This window comes from Ranitomeya variabilis, chromosome 5, assembly GCF_051348905.1.
Source record: "Ranitomeya variabilis isolate aRanVar5 chromosome 5, aRanVar5.hap1, whole genome shotgun sequence".
Taxonomy (NCBI): domain Eukaryota; kingdom Metazoa; phylum Chordata; class Amphibia; order Anura; family Dendrobatidae; genus Ranitomeya; species Ranitomeya variabilis.
Window position 1 is genome coordinate 38,234,366 of NC_135236.1, and position 15,953 is coordinate 38,250,318.

General features: G+C 35.9%; 18 non-coding genes across 18 annotated transcripts; all 18 read right to left on the reverse strand.

Moving 5' to 3' along the window:
* Positions 1-559: 559 nt before the first annotated feature.
* Positions 560-641, reverse strand: TRNAS-CGA (transfer RNA serine (anticodon CGA)). Its single transcript has one exon. It is a non-coding gene; the product is annotated as a tRNA-Ser (tRNA).
* An 800-nt stretch (positions 642-1,441) lies between these two features.
* Positions 1,442-1,523, reverse strand: TRNAS-CGA (transfer RNA serine (anticodon CGA)). The gene has a single exon. It is a non-coding gene; the product is annotated as a tRNA-Ser (tRNA).
* A 783-nt stretch (positions 1,524-2,306) lies between these two features.
* TRNAS-CGA (transfer RNA serine (anticodon CGA)) lies at positions 2,307-2,388 on the reverse strand. The gene has a single exon. It is a non-coding gene; the product is annotated as a tRNA-Ser (tRNA).
* A 798-nt stretch (positions 2,389-3,186) lies between these two features.
* TRNAS-CGA (transfer RNA serine (anticodon CGA)) lies at positions 3,187-3,268 on the reverse strand. The gene has a single exon. It is a non-coding gene; the product is annotated as a tRNA-Ser (tRNA).
* A 779-nt stretch (positions 3,269-4,047) lies between these two features.
* On the reverse strand, positions 4,048-4,129 carry TRNAS-UGA (transfer RNA serine (anticodon UGA)). Its single transcript has one exon. It is a non-coding gene; the product is annotated as a tRNA-Ser (tRNA).
* Positions 4,130-4,927: 798 nt separating this feature from the next.
* TRNAS-UGA (transfer RNA serine (anticodon UGA)) lies at positions 4,928-5,009 on the reverse strand. The gene has a single exon. It is a non-coding gene; the product is annotated as a tRNA-Ser (tRNA).
* A 779-nt stretch (positions 5,010-5,788) lies between these two features.
* On the reverse strand, positions 5,789-5,870 carry TRNAS-UGA (transfer RNA serine (anticodon UGA)). The gene has a single exon. It is a non-coding gene; the product is annotated as a tRNA-Ser (tRNA).
* An 802-nt stretch (positions 5,871-6,672) lies between these two features.
* Positions 6,673-6,754, reverse strand: TRNAS-CGA (transfer RNA serine (anticodon CGA)). The gene has a single exon. It is a non-coding gene; the product is annotated as a tRNA-Ser (tRNA).
* An 802-nt stretch (positions 6,755-7,556) lies between these two features.
* Positions 7,557-7,638, reverse strand: TRNAS-CGA (transfer RNA serine (anticodon CGA)). The gene has a single exon. It is a non-coding gene; the product is annotated as a tRNA-Ser (tRNA).
* Positions 7,639-8,417: 779 nt separating this feature from the next.
* On the reverse strand, positions 8,418-8,499 carry TRNAS-UGA (transfer RNA serine (anticodon UGA)). Its single transcript has one exon. It is a non-coding gene; the product is annotated as a tRNA-Ser (tRNA).
* Positions 8,500-9,295: 796 nt separating this feature from the next.
* Positions 9,296-9,377, reverse strand: TRNAS-CGA (transfer RNA serine (anticodon CGA)). Its single transcript has one exon. It is a non-coding gene; the product is annotated as a tRNA-Ser (tRNA).
* Positions 9,378-10,156: 779 nt separating this feature from the next.
* TRNAS-UGA (transfer RNA serine (anticodon UGA)) lies at positions 10,157-10,238 on the reverse strand. Its single transcript has one exon. It is a non-coding gene; the product is annotated as a tRNA-Ser (tRNA).
* A 798-nt stretch (positions 10,239-11,036) lies between these two features.
* Positions 11,037-11,118, reverse strand: TRNAS-UGA (transfer RNA serine (anticodon UGA)). The gene has a single exon. It is a non-coding gene; the product is annotated as a tRNA-Ser (tRNA).
* Positions 11,119-11,897: 779 nt separating this feature from the next.
* On the reverse strand, positions 11,898-11,979 carry TRNAS-UGA (transfer RNA serine (anticodon UGA)). Its single transcript has one exon. It is a non-coding gene; the product is annotated as a tRNA-Ser (tRNA).
* A 796-nt stretch (positions 11,980-12,775) lies between these two features.
* On the reverse strand, positions 12,776-12,857 carry TRNAS-CGA (transfer RNA serine (anticodon CGA)). The gene has a single exon. It is a non-coding gene; the product is annotated as a tRNA-Ser (tRNA).
* A 779-nt stretch (positions 12,858-13,636) lies between these two features.
* On the reverse strand, positions 13,637-13,718 carry TRNAS-UGA (transfer RNA serine (anticodon UGA)). The gene has a single exon. It is a non-coding gene; the product is annotated as a tRNA-Ser (tRNA).
* A 798-nt stretch (positions 13,719-14,516) lies between these two features.
* On the reverse strand, positions 14,517-14,598 carry TRNAS-UGA (transfer RNA serine (anticodon UGA)). Its single transcript has one exon. It is a non-coding gene; the product is annotated as a tRNA-Ser (tRNA).
* A 779-nt stretch (positions 14,599-15,377) lies between these two features.
* Positions 15,378-15,459, reverse strand: TRNAS-UGA (transfer RNA serine (anticodon UGA)). Its single transcript has one exon. It is a non-coding gene; the product is annotated as a tRNA-Ser (tRNA).
* Between the last annotated feature and the right edge of the window lie 494 nt (positions 15,460-15,953).

Consider the following 15,953-nt stretch of genomic DNA (forward strand, 5'->3'; position numbering starts at 1 on the left):
ATTGTGGTTGGAAACTGCACACTGCCAGGGAATTAATCTTCTTGATTTTTTTCTTAATCCCACCTTTTTCTATATTTTGTTTTCATTAAACTTTCACAAGCAAAATCCAATTTTTTAAAGGTAAAACACTGCACTGTGAACATGATTTCATACAGAATGTGAACTTTAATTCCATCGTCTTAACTATGCGATCATAAAAAACGTATGCGATCATAAAAAACGTATGCCATCACTGATGGTTCTCCGATGTGTTTTAGTAACGAGTTTATTTACGTTATTTGACATTTGATTGCTGAAAAAATTTGGTGTAGAGCATTTTTAGCAACCAATACAGTTCTGATCAGAGTTTCCAGAGATCAGTGAATCATACCATTAATGTCCTGGGAAACATCTAGTAATGTTTCTTTTAGTTTTCAAACTGCTTAGTTTCAATTTTGAGACTCAAATTTTGGAATATGAATACTTGTCCCATTTCATATCATTTGGCCCATTTTACCAACATAAATATAGCTTTACTGTTTTTGACAAATTCTAATGTTTTTGTCATGTTAAAACACTACGCTGTGAACAGGATTTGAACCTGTGCGGGGAAACCCCATTGGATTTCGAGTCCAACGCCTTAACCACTCGGCCATCACAGCCAACTCAAAGATTAGCTATTCATGTTTTTGCAAAGTGCATGCAGAGGGAGAGCCTTGGAGAAATTTTGGGACTTAGTTCACCTGAATCTCTATTGACAAACTCTGTCATGGGCAAAATATCTTGGCTGACTCACTGAAAGAGAAAGGTGTGAACTCAGATTAACAAGTAGAAGGAGATAATTGGTTTGTACATTGAGGACTACAGGGATGTTGTTCACCAGATGTTTCTCATGGTCCCAATTGTGGTTGGAAACTGCACACTGCCAGGGAATTAATCTTCTTGATTTTTTTCTTAATCCCACCTTTTTCTATATTTTGTTTTCATTAAACTTTCACAAGCAAAATCCAATTTTTTAAAGGTAAAACACTGCACTGTGAACATGATTTCATACAGAATGTGAACTTTAATTCCATCGTCTTAACTATGCGATCATAAAAAACGTATGCGATCATAAAAAACGTATGCCATCACTGATGGTTCTCCGATGTGTTTTAGTAACGAGTTTATTTACGTTATTTGACATTTGATTGCTGAAAAAATTTGGTGTAGAGCATTTTTAGCAACCAACAGTTCTGATCAGAGTTTCCAGAGATCAGTGAATGATACCATTAATGTCCTGGGAAACATCTAGTAATGTTTCTTTTAGTTTTCAAACTGCTTAGTTTCAATTTTGAGACTCAAATTTTGGAATATGAATACTTGTCCCATTTCATATCATTTGGCCCATTTTACCAACATAAATATAGCTTTACTGTTTTTGACAAATTCTAATGTTTTTGTCATGTTAAAACACTGAACAGGATGTGAACAGGATTTGAACCTGTGCGGGGAAACCCCATTGGATTTCGAGTCCAACGCCTTAACCACTCGGCCATCACAGCCAACTCAAAAATTAGCTATTCATGTTTTTGCAAAGTGCATGCAGAGGGAGAGTCTTGGAGAAATTTTGGGACTTAGTTCACCTGAATCTTTATTGATGAACTCTGTCATGGGCAAAATATCTTGGCTGACTCACTGAAAGAGAAAGGTGTGAACTCAGATTAACAAGTAGAAGGAGATAATTGGTTTGTATATTGAGGACTACTGGGATGTTGTTCACCAGATGTTTCTCATGGTCCCATTTGTGGTTGGAAACTGCACACTGCCAGGGAATTAATCTTCTTGATTTTTTTCTTAATCCCACCTTTTTCTATATTTTGTTTTCATTAAACTTTCACAAGCAAAATCCAACTTTTTAAAGGTAAAACACTGCACTGTGAACATGATTTCATACAGAATGTGAACTTTAAGTCCATCGTCGTAACTATGCGATTATAAAAAATGTATGCCATCACTGTTGGTTCTCCGATGAGTTTTAGTAACGAGTTTATTTACGTTATTTGACATTTGATTGCTGAAAAAATTTGGTGTAGAGCATTTTTAGCAACCAATACAGTTCTGATCAAAGTTTCCAGAGATCAGTGAATGATACCATTAATGTCCTGGGAAACATCTAGTAATGTTTCTTTTATTTTTCATACTGCTTAGGTTCAATTTTGAGACTCAAATTTTGGAATATGAATACTTGTCCCATTTCATATCATTTGGCCCATTTTACCAACATAAATATAGCTTTACTGTTTTTGACAAATTCTAATGTTTTTGTCATGTTAAAACACTGAACAGGATGTGAACAGGATTTGAACCTGTGCGGGGAAACCCCATTGGATTTCGAGTCCAACGCCTTAACCACTCGGCCATCACAGCCAACTCAAAGATTAGCTATTCATGTTTTTCCAAAGTGCATGCAGAGGGAGAGCCCTGGAGAAATTTTGGGACTTAGCTCACCTGAATCTCTATTGACAAACTCTGTCATGGGCAAAATATCTTGGCTGACTCACTGAAAGAGAAAGGTGTGAACTCAGATTAACAAGTAGAAGGAGATAATTGGTTTGTACATTGAGGACTACAGGGATGTTGTTCACCAGATGTTTCTCATGGTCCCAATTGTGGTTGGAAACTGCACACTGCCAGGGAATTAATCTTCTTGATTTTTTTCTTAATCCCACCTTTTTCTATATTTTGTTTTCATTAAACTTTCACAAGCAAAATCCAATTTTTTAAAGGTAAAACACTGCACTGTGAACATGATTTCATACAGAATGTGAACTTTAATTCCATCGTCTTAACTATGCGATCATAAAAAACGTATGCGATCATAAAAAACGTATGCCATCACTGATGGTTCTCCGATGTGTTTTAGTAACGAGTTTATTTACGTTATTTGACATTTGATTGCTGAAAAAATTTGGTGTAGAGCATTTTTAGCAACCAATACAGTTCTGATCAGAGTTTCCAGAGATCAGTGAATCATACCATTAATGTCCTGGGAAACATCTAGTAATGTTTCTTTTAGTTTTCAAACTGCTTAGTTTCAATTTTGAGACTCAAATTTTGGAATATGAATACTTGTCCCATTTCATATCATTTGGCCCATTTTACCAACATAAATATAGCTTTACTGTTTTTGACAAATTCTAATGTTTTTGTCATGTTAAAACACTACGCTGTGAACAGGATTTGAACCTGTGCGGGGAAACACCATTGGATTTCGAGTCCAACGCCTTAACCACTCGGCCATCACAGCCAACTCAAAGATTAGCTATTCATGTTTTTGCAAAGTGCATGCAGAGGGAGAGCCTTGGAGAAATTTTGGGACTTAGTTCACCTGAATCTCTATTGACAAACTCTGTCATGGGCAAAATATCTTGGCTGACTCACTGAAAGAGAAAGGTGTGAACTCAGATTAACAAGTAGAAGGAGATAATTGGTTTGTATATTGAGGACTACTGGGATGTTGTTCACCAGATGTTTCTCATGGTCCCATTTGTGGTTGGAAACTGCACACTGCCAGGGAATTAATCTTCTTGATTTTTTTCTTAATCCCACCTTTTTCTATATTTTGTTTTCATTAAACTTTCACAAGCAAAATCCAATTTTTTAAAGGTAAAACACTGCACTGTGAACATGATTTCATACAGAATGTGAACTTTAAGTCCATCGTCTTAACTATGCGATTATAAAAAATGTATGCCATCACTGTTGGTTCTCCGATGTGTTTTAGTAACGAGTTTATTTACGTTATTTGACATTTGATTGCTGAAAAAATTTGGTGTAGAGCATTTTTAGCAACCAATACAGTTCTGATCAAAGTTTCCAGAGATCAGTGAATGATACCATTAATGTCCTGGGAAACATCTAGTAATGTTTCTTTTATTTTTCATACTGCTTAGTTTCAATTTTGAGACTCAAATTTTCGAATATGAATACTTGTCCCATTTCATATCATTTGGCCCATTTTACCAACATAAATATAGCTTTACTGTTTTTGACAAATTCTAATGTTTTTGTCATGTTAAAACACTACGCTGTGAACAGGATTTGAACCTGTGCGGGGAAACCCCATTGGATTTCAAGTCCAACGCCTTAACCACTCGGCCATCACAGCCAACTCAAAGATTAGCTATTCATGTTTTTGCAAAGTGCATGCAGAGGGAGAGCCCTGGAGAAATTTTGGGACTTAGTTCACCTGAATCTCTATTGACAAACTCTGTCATGGGCAAAATATCTTGGCTGACTCACTGAAAGAGAAAGGTGTGAACTCAGATTAACAAGTAGAAGGAGATAATTGGTTTGTACATTGAGGACTACAGGGATGTTGTTCACCAGATGTTTCTCATGGTCCCAATTGTGGTTGGAAACTGCACACTGCCAGGGAATTAATCTTCTTGATTTTTTTCTTAATCCCACCTTTTTCTATATTTTGTTTTCATTAAACTTTCACAAGCAAAATCCAATTTTTTAAAGGTATAACACTGCACTGTGAACATGATTTCATACAGAATGTGAACTTTAATTCCATCGTCTTAACTATGCGATCATAAAAAACGTATGCGATCATAAAAAACGTATGCCATCACTGATGGTTCTCCGATGTGTTTTAGTAACGAGTTTATTTACGTTATTTGACATTTGATTGCTGAAAAAATTTGGTGTAGAGCATTTTTAGCAACCAATACAGTTCTGATCAGAGTTTCCAGAGATCAGTGAATCATACCATTAATGTCCTGGGAAACATCTAGTAATGTTTCTTTTAGTTTTCAAACTGCTTAGTTTCAATTTTGAGACTCAAATTTTGGAATATGAATACTTGTCCCATTTCATATCATTTGGCCCATTTTACCAACATAAATATAGCTTTACTGTTTTTGACAAATTCTAATGTTTTTGTCATGTTAAAACACTACGCTGTGAACAGGATTTGAACCTGTGCGGGGAAACCCCATTGGATTTCAAGTCCAACGCCTTAACCACTCGGCCATCACAGCCAACTCAAAGATTAGCTATTCATGTTTTTGCAAAGTGCATGCAGAGGGAGAGTCTTGGAGAAATTTTGGGACTTAGTTCACCTGAATCTTTATTGATGAACTCTGTCATGGGCAAAATATCTTGGCTGACTCACTGAAAGAGAAAGGTGTGAACTCAGATTAACAAGTAGAAGGAGATAATTGGTTTGTATATTGAGGACTACTGGGATGTTGTTCACCAGATGTTTCTCATGGTCCCATTTGTGGTTGGAAACTGCACACTGCCAGGGAATTAATCTTCTTGATTTTTTTCTTAATCCCACCTTTTTCTATATTTTGTTTTCATTAAACTTTCACAAGCAAAATCCAACTTTTTAAAGGTAAAACACTGCACTGTGAACATGATTTCATACAGAATGTGAACTTTAAGTCCATCGTCGTAACTATGCGATTATAAAAAATGTATGCCATCACTGTTGGTTCTCCGATGAGTTTTAGTAACGAGTTTATTTACGTTATTTGACATTTGATTGCTGAAAAAATTTGGTGTAGAGCATTTTTAGCAACCAATACAGTTCTGATCAAAGTTTCCAGAGATCAGTGAATGATACCATTAATGTCCTGGGAAACATCTAGTAATGTTTCTTTTATTTTTCATACTGCTTAGGTTCAATTTTGAGACTCAAATTTTGGAATATGAATACTTGTCCCATTTCATATCATTTGGCCCATTTTACCAACATAAATATAGCTTTACTGTTTTTTACAAATTCTAATGTTTTTGTCATGTTAAAACACTACGCTGTGAACAGGATTTGAACCTGTGCGGGGAAACCCCATTGGATTTCAAGTCCAACACCTTAACCGCTCGGCCATCACAGCCAACTCAAAGATTAGCTATTCATGTTTTTCCAAAGTGCATGCAGAGGGAGAGCCCTGGAGAAATTTTGGGACTTAGCTCACCTGAATCTCTATTGACAAACTCTGTCATGGGCAAAATATCTTGGCTGACTCACTGAAAGAGAAAGGTGTGAACTCAGATTAACAAGTAGAAGGAGATAATTGGTTTGTACATTGAGGACTACAGGGATGTTGTTCACCAGATGTTTCTCATGGTCCCAATTGTGGTTGGAAACTGCACACTGCCAGGGAATTAATCTTCTTGATTTTTTTCTTAATCCCACCTTTTTCTATATTTTGTTTTCATTAAACTTTCACAAGCAAAATCCAATTTTTTAAAGGTAAAACACTGCACTGTGAACATGATTTCATACAGAATGTGAACTTTAATTCCATCGTCTTAACTATGCGATCATAAAAAACGTATGCGATCATAAAAAACGTATGCCATCACTGATGGTTCTCCGATGTGTTTTAGTAACGAGTTTATTTACGTTATTTGACATTTGATTGCTGAAAAAATTTGGTGTAGAGCATTTTTAGCAACCAATACAGTTCTGATCAGAGTTTCCAGAGATCAGTGAATCATACCATTAATGTCCTGGGAAACATCTAGTAATGTTTCTTTTAGTTTTCAAACTGCTTAGTTTCAATTTTGAGACTCAAATTTTGGAATATGAATACTTGTCCCATTTCATATCATTTGGCCCATTTTACCAACATAAATATAGCTTTACTGTTTTTGACAAATTCTAATGTTTTTGTCATGTTAAAACACTGAACAGGATGTGAACAGGATTTGAACCTGTGCGGGGAAACCCCATTGGATTTCGAGTCCAACGCCTTAACCACTCGGCCATCACAGCCAACTCAAAGATTAGCTATTCATGTTTTTCCAAAGTGCATGCAGAGGGAGAGCCCTGGAGAAATTTTGGGACTTAGCTCACCTGAATCTCTATTGACAAACTCTGTCATGGGCAAAATATCTTGGCTGACTCACTGAAAGAGAAAGGTGTGAACTCAGATTAACAAGTAGAAGGAGATAATTGGTTTGTACATTGAGGACTACAGGGATGTTGTTCACCAGATGTTTCTCATGGTCCCAATTGTGGTTGGAAACTGCACACTGCCAGGGAATTAATCTTCTTGATTTTTTTCTTAATCCCACCTTTTTCTATATTTTGTTTTCATTAAACTTTCACAAGCAAAATCCAATTTTTTAAAGGTAAAACACTGCACTGTGAACATGATTTCATACAGAATGTGAACTTTAATTCCATCGTCTTAACTATGCGATCATAAAAAACGTATGCGATCATAAAAAACGTATGCCATCACTGATGGTTCTCCGATGTGTTTTAGTAACGAGTTTATTTACGTTATTTGACATTTGATTGCTGAAAAAATTTGGTGTAGAGCATTTTTAGCAACCAATACAGTTCTGATCAGAGTTTCCAGAGATCAGTGAATCATACCATTAATGTCCTGGGAAACATCTAGTAATGTTTCTTTTAGTTTTCAAACTGCTTAGTTTCAATTTTGAGACTCAAATTTTGGAATATGAATACTTGTCCCATTTCATATCATTTGGCCCATTTTACCAACATAAATATAGCTTTACTGTTTTTGACAAATTCTAATGTTTTTGTCATGTTAAAACACTGAACAGGATGTGAACAGGATTTGAACCTGTGCGGGGAAACCCCATTGGATTTCGAGTCCAACGCCTTAACCACTCGGCCATCACAGCCAACTCAAAGATTAGCTATTCATGTTTTTGCAAAGTGCATGCAGAGGGAGAGCCTTGGAGAAATTTTGGGACTTAGTTCACCTGAATCTCTAATGATGAACTCTGTCATGGGCAAAATATCTTGGCTGACTCACTGAAAGAGAAAGGTGTGAACTCAGATTAACAAGTAGAAGGAGATAATTGGTTTGTATATTGAGGACTACTGGGATGTTGTTCACCAGATGTTTCTCATGGTCCCATTTGTGGTTGGAAACTGCACACTGCCAGGGAATTAATCTTCTTGATTTTTTTCTTAATCCCACCTTTTTCTATATTTTGTTTTCATTAAACTTTCACAAGCAAAATCCAATTTTTTAAAGGTAAAACACTGCACTGTGAACATGATTTCATACAGAATGTGAACTTTAAGTCCATCGTCTTAACTATGCGATTATAAAAAATGTATGCCATCACTGTTGGTTCTCCGATGTGTTTTAGTAACGAGTTTATTTACGTTATTTGACATTTGATTGCTGAAAAAATTTGGTGTAGAGCATTTTTAGCAACCAATACAGTTCTGATCAAAGTTTCCAGAGATCAGTGAATGATACCATTAATGTCCTGGGAAACATCTAGTAATGTTTCTTTTATTTTTCATACTGCTTAGTTTCAATTTTGAGACTCAAATTTTCGAATATGAATACTTGTCCCATTTCATATCATTTGGCCCATTTTACCAACATAAATATAGCTTTACTGTTTTTGACAAATTCTAATGTTTTTGTCATGTTAAAACACTACGCTGTGAACAGGATTTGAACCTGTGCGGGGAAACCCCATTGGATTTCAAGTCCAACGCCTTAACCACTCGGCCATCACAGCCAACTCAAAGATTAGCTATTCATGTTTTTGCAAAGTGCATGCAGAGGGAGAGCCCTGGAGAAATTTTGGGACTTAGTTCACCTGAATCTCTATTGACAAACTCTGTCATGGGCAAAATATCTTGGCTGACTCACTGAAAGAGAAAGGTGTGAACTCAGATTAACAAGTAGAAGGAGATAATTGGTTTGTACATTGAGGACTACAGGGATGTTGTTCACCAGATGTTTCTCATGGTCCCAATTGTGGTTGGAAACTGCACACTGCCAGGGAATTAATCTTCTTGATTTTTTTCTTAATCCCACCTTTTTCTATATTTTGTTTTCATTAAACTTTCACAAGCAAAATCCAATTTTTTAAAGGTAAAACACTGCACTGTGAACATGATTTCATACAGAATGTGAACTTTAATTCCATCGTCTTAACTATGCGATCATAAAAAACGTATGCGATCATAAAAAACGTATGCCATCACTGATGGTTCTCCGATGTGTTTTAGTAACGAGTTTATTTACGTTATTTGACATTTGATTGCTGAAAAAATTTGGTGTAGAGCATTTTTAGCAACCAACAGTTCTGATCAGAGTTTCCAGAGATCAGTGAATGATACCATTAATGTCCTGGGAAACATCTAGTAATGTTTCTTTTAGTTTTCAAACTGCTTAGTTTCAATTTTGAGACTCAAATTTTGGAATATGAATACTTGTCCCATTTCATATCATTTGGCCCATTTTACCAACATAAATATAGCTTTACTGTTTTTGACAAATTCTAATGTTTTTGTCATGTTAAAACACTACGCTGTGAACAGGATTTGAACCTGTGCGGGGAAACCCCATTGGATTTCGAGTCCAACGCCTTAACCACTCGGCCATCACAGCCAACTCAAAGATTAGCTATTCATGTTTTTGCAAAGTGCATGCAGAGGGAGAGCCTTGGAGAAATTTTGGGACTTAGTTCACCTGAATCTCTAATGATGAACTCTGTCATGGGCAAAATATCTTGGCTGACTCACTGAAAGAGAAAGGTGTGAACTCAGATTAACAAGTAGAAGGAGATAATTGGTTTGTATATTGAGGACTACTGGGATGTTGTTCACCAGATGTTTCTCATGGTCCCATTTGTGGTTGGAAACTGCACACTGCCAGGGAATTAATCTTCTTGATTTTTTTCTTAATCCCACCTTTTTCTATATTTTGTTTTCATTAAACTTTCACAAGCAAAATCCAATTTTTTAAAGGTAAAACACTGCACTGTGAACATGATTTCATACAGAATGTGAACTTTAAGTCCATCGTCTTAACTATGCGATTATAAAAAATGTATGCCATCACTGTTGGTTCTCCGATGTGTTTTAGTAACGAGTTTATTTACGTTATTTGACATTTGATTGCTGAAAAAATTTGGTGTAGAGCATTTTTAGCAACCAATACAGTTCTGATCAAAGTTTCCAGAGATCAGTGAATGATACCATTAATGTCCTGGGAAACATCTAGTAATGTTTCTTTTATTTTTCATACTGCTTAGTTTCAATTTTGAGACTCAAATTTTGGAATATGAATACTTGTCCCATTTCATATCATTTGGCCCATTTTACCAACATAAATATAGCTTTACTGTTTTTGACAAATTCTAATGTTTTTGTCATGTTAAAACACTACGCTGTGAACAGGATTTGAACCTGTGCGGGGAAACACCATTGGATTTCAAGTCCAACGCCTTAACCACTCGGCCATCACAGCCAACTCAAAGATTAGCTATTCATGTTTTTGCAAAGTGCATGCAGAGGGAGAGCCCTGGAGAAATTTTGGGACTTAGTTCACCTGAATCTCTATTGACAAACTCTGTCATGGGCAAAATATCTTGGCTGACTCACTGAAAGAGAAAGGTGTGAACTCAGATTAACAAGTAGAAGGAGATAATTGGTTTGTACATTGAGGACTACAGGGATGTTGTTCACCAGATGTTTCTCATGGTCCCAATTGTGGTTGGAAACTGCACACTGCCAGGGAATTAATCTTCTTGATTTTTTTCTTAATCCCACCTTTTTCTATATTTTGTTTTCATTAAACTTTCACAAGCAAAATCCAATTTTTTAAAGGTATAACACTGCACTGTGAACATGATTTCATACAGAATGTGAACTTTAATTCCATCGTCTTAACTATGCGATCATAAAAAACGTATGCGATCATAAAAAACGTATGCCATCACTGATGGTTCTCCGATGTGTTTTAGTAACGAGTTTATTTACGTTATTTGACATTTGATTGCTGAAAAAATTTGGTGTAGAGCATTTTTAGCAACCAATACAGTTCTGATCAGAGTTTCCAGAGATCAGTGAATCATACCATTAATGTCCTGGGAAACATCTAGTAATGTTTCTTTTAGTTTTCAAACTGCTTAGTTTCAATTTTGAGACTCAAATTTTGGAATATGAATACTTGTCCCATTTCATATCATTTGGCCCATTTTACCAACATAAATATAGCTTTACTGTTTTTGACAAATTCTAATGTTTTTGTCATGTTAAAACACTACGCTGTGAACAGGATTTGAACCTGTGCGGGGAAACCCCATTGGATTTCAAGTCCAACGCCTTAACCACTCGGCCATCACAGCCAACTCAAAGATTAGCTATTCATGTTTTTGCAAAGTGCATGCAGAGGGAGAGTCTTGGAGAAATTTTGGGACTTAGTTCACCTGAATCTTTATTGATGAACTCTGTCATGGGCAAAATATCTTGGCTGACTCACTGAAAGAGAAAGGTGTGAACTCAGATTAACAAGTAGAAGGAGATAATTGGTTTGTATATTGAGGACTACTGGGATGTTGTTCACCAGATGTTTCTCATGGTCCCATTTGTGGTTGGAAACTGCACACTGCCAGGGAATTAATCTTCTTGATTTTTTTCTTAATCCCACCTTTTTCTATATTTTGTTTTCATTAAACTTTCACAAGCAAAATCCAACTTTTTAAAGGTAAAACACTGCACTGTGAACATGATTTCATACAGAATGTGAACTTTAAGTCCATCGTCGTAACTATGCGATTATAAAAAATGTATGCCATCACTGTTGGTTCTCCGATGAGTTTTAGTAACGAGTTTATTTACGTTATTTGACATTTGATTGCTGAAAAAATTTGGTGTAGAGCATTTTTAGCAACCAATACAGTTCTGATCAAAGTTTCCAGAGATCAGTGAATGATACCATTAATGTCCTGGGAAACATCTAGTAATGTTTCTTTTATTTTTCATACTGCTTAGGTTCAATTTTGAGACTCAAATTTTGGAATATGAATACTTGTCCCATTTCATATCATTTGGCCCATTTTACCAACATAAATATAGCTTTACTGTTTTTGACAAATTCTAATGTTTTTGTCATGTTAAAACACTACGCTGTGAACAGGATTTGAACCTGTGCGGGGAAACCCCATTGGATTTCAAGTCCAACGCCTTAACCGCTCGGCCATCACAGCCAACTCAAAGATTAGCTATTCATGTTTTTCCAAAGTGCATGCAGAGGGAGAGCCCTGGAGAAATTTTGGGACTTAGTTCACCTGAATCTCTATTGACAAACTCTGTCATGGGCAAAATATCTTGGCTGACTCACTGAAAGAGAAAGGTGTGAACTCAGATTAACAAGTAGAAGGAGATAATTGGTTTGTACATTGAGGACTACAGGGATGTTGTTCACCAGATGTTTCTCATGGTCCCAATTGTGGTTGGAAACTGCACACTGCCAGGGAATTAATCTTCTTGATTTTTTTCTTAATCCCACCTTTTTCTATATTTTGTTTTCATTAAACTTTCACAAGCAAAATCCAATTTTTTAAAGGTAAAACACTGCACTGTGAACATGATTTCATACAGAATGTGAACTTTAATTCCATCGTCTTAACTATGCGATCATAAAAAACGTATGCGATCATAAAAAACGTATGCCATCACTGATGGTTCTCCGATGTGTTTTAGTAACGAGTTTATTTACGTTATTTGACATTTGATTGCTGAAAAAATTTGGTGTAGAGCATTTTTAGCAACCAACAGTTCTGATCAGAGTTTCCAGAGATCAGTGAATGATACCATTAATGTCCTGGGAAACATCTAGTAATGTTTCTTTTAGTTTTCAAACTGCTTAGTTTCAATTTTGAGACTCAAATTTTGGAATATGAATACTTGTCCCATTTCATATCATTTGGCCCATTTTACCAACATAAATATAGCTTTACTGTTTTTGACAAATTCTAATGTTTTTGTCATGTTAAAACACTACGCTGTGAACAGGATTTGAACCTGTGCGGGGAAACCCCATTGGATTTCGAGTCCAACGCCTTAACCACTCGGCCATCACAGCCAACTCAAAGATTAGCTATTCATGTTTTTGCAAAGTGCATGCAGAGGGAGAGCCTTGGAGAAATTTTGGGACTTAGTTCACCTGAATCTCTAATGATGAACTCTGTCATGGGCAAAATATCTTGGCTGACTCACTGAAAGAGAAAGGTGTGAACTCAGATTAACAAGTAGAAGGAGATAATTGGTTTGTATATTGAGGACTACTGGGATGTTGTTCACCAGATGTTTCTCATGGTCCCATTTGTGGTTGGAAACTGCACACTGCCAGGGAATTAATCTTCTTGATTTTTTTCTTAATCCCACCTTTTTCTATATTTTGTTTTCATTAAACTTTCACAAGCAAAATCCAATTTTTTAAAGGTAAAACACTGCACTGTGAACATGATTTCATACAGAATGTGAACTTTAAGTCCATCGTCTTAACTATGCGATTATAAAAAATGTATGCCATCACTGTTGGTTCTCCGATGTGTTTTAGTAACGAGTTTATTTACGTTATTTGACATTTGATTGCTGAAAAAATTTGGTGTAGAGCATTTTTAGCAACCAATACAGTTCTGATCAAAGTTTCCAGAGATCAGTGAATGATACCATTAATGTCCTGGGAAACATCTAGTAATGTTTCTTTTATTTTTCATACTGCTTAGTTTCAATTTTGAGACTCAAATTTTGGAATATGAATACTTGTCCCATTTCATATCATTTGGCCCATTTTACCAACATAAATATAGCTTTACTGTTTTTGACAAATTCTAATGTTTTTGTCATGTTAAAACACTACGCTGTGAACAGGATTTGAACCTGTGCGGGGAAACACCATTGGATTTCAAGTCCAACGCCTTAACCACTCGGCCATCACAGCCAACTCAAAGATTAGCTATTCATGTTTTTGCAAAGTGCATGCAGAGGGAGAGCCCTGGAGAAATTTTGGGACTTAGTTCACCTGAATCTCTATTGACAAACTCTGTCATGGGCAAAATATCTTGGCTGACTCACTGAAAGAGAAAGGTGTGAACTCAGATTAACAAGTAGAAGGAGATAATTGGTTTGTACATTGAGGACTACAGGGATGTTGTTCACCAGATGTTTCTCATGGTCCCAATTGTGGTTGGAAACTGCACACTGCCAGGGAATTAATCTTCTTGATTTTTTTCTTAATCCCACCTTTTTCTATATTTTGTTTTCATTAAACTTTCACAAGCAAAATCCAATTTTTTAAAGGTATAACACTGCACTGTGAACATGATTTCATACAGAATGTGAACTTTAATTCCATCGTCTTAACTATGCGATCATAAAAAACGTATGCGATCATAAAAAACGTATGCCATCACTGATGGTTCTCCGATGTGTTTTAGTAACGAGTTTATTTACGTTATTTGACATTTGATTGCTGAAAAAATTTGGTGTAGAGCATTTTTAGCAACCAATACAGTTCTGATCAGAGTTTCCAGAGATCAGTGAATCATACCATTAATGTCCTGGGAAACATCTAGTAATGTTTCTTTTAGTTTTCAAACTGCTTAGTTTCAATTTTGAGACTCAAATTTTGGAATATGAATACTTGTCCCATTTCATATCATTTGGCCCATTTTACCAACATAAATATAGCTTTACTGTTTTTGACAAATTCTAATGTTTTTGTCATGTTAAAACACTACGCTGTGAACAGGATTTGAACCTGTGCGGGGAAACCCCATTGGATTTCAAGTCCAACGCCTTAACCACTCGGCCATCACAGCCAACTCAAAGATTAGCTATTCATGTTTTTGCAAAGTGCATGCAGAGGGAGAGTCTTGGAGAAATTTTGGGACTTAGTTCACCTGAATCTTTATTGATGAACTCTGTCATGGGCAAAATATCTTGGCTGACTCACTGAAAGAGAAAGGTGTGAACTCAGATTAACAAGTAGAAGGAGATAATTGGTTTGTATATTGAGGACTACTGGGATGTTGTTCACCAGATGTTTCTCATGGTCCCATTTGTGGTTGGAAACTGCACACTGCCAGGGAATTAATCTTCTTGATTTTTTTCTTAATCCCACCTTTTTCTATATTTTGTTTTCATTAAACTTTCACAAGCAAAATCCAACTTTTTAAAGGTAAAACACTGCACTGTGAACATGATTTCATACAGAATGTGAACTTTAAGTCCATCGTCGTAACTATGCGATTATAAAAAATGTATGCCATCACTGTTGGTTCTCCGATGAGTTTTAGTAACGAGTTTATTTACGTTATTTGACATTTGATTGCTGAAAAAATTTGGTGTAGAGCATTTTTAGCAACCAATACAGTTCTGATCAAAGTTTCCAGAGATCAGTGAATGATACCATTAATGTCCTGGGAAACATCTAGTAATGTTTCTTTTATTTTTCATACTGCTTAGGTTCAATTTTGAGACTCAAATTTTGGAATATGAATACTTGTCCCATTTCATATCATTTGGCCCATTTTACCAACATAAATATAGCTTTACTGTTTTTGACAAATTCTAATGTTTTTGTCATGTTAAAACACTACGCTGTGAACAGGATTTGAACCTGTGCGGGGAAACCCCATTGGATTTCAAGTCCAACGCCTTAACCGCTCGGCCATCACAGCCAACTCAAAGATTAGCTATTCATGTTTTTCCAAAGTGCATGCAGAGGGAGAGCCCTGGAGAAATTTTGGGACTTAGTTCACCTGAATCTCTATTGACAAACTCTGTCATGGGCAAAATATCTTGGCTGACTCACTGAAAGAGAAAGGTGTGAACTCAGATTAACAAGTAGAAGGAGATAATTGGTTTGTACATTGAGGACTACAGGGATGTTGTTCACCAGATGTTTCTCATGGTCCCAATTGTGGTTGGAAACTGCACACTGCCAGGGAATTAATCTTCTTGATTTTTTTCTTAATCCCACCTTTTTCTATATTTTGTTTTCATTAAACTTTCACAAGCAAAATCCAATTTTTTAAAGGTAAAACACTGCACTGTGAACATGATTTCATACAGAATGTGAACTTTAATTCCATCGTCTTAACTATGCGATCATAAAAAACGTATGCGATCATAAAAAACGTATGCCATCACTGATGGTTCTCCGATGTGTTTT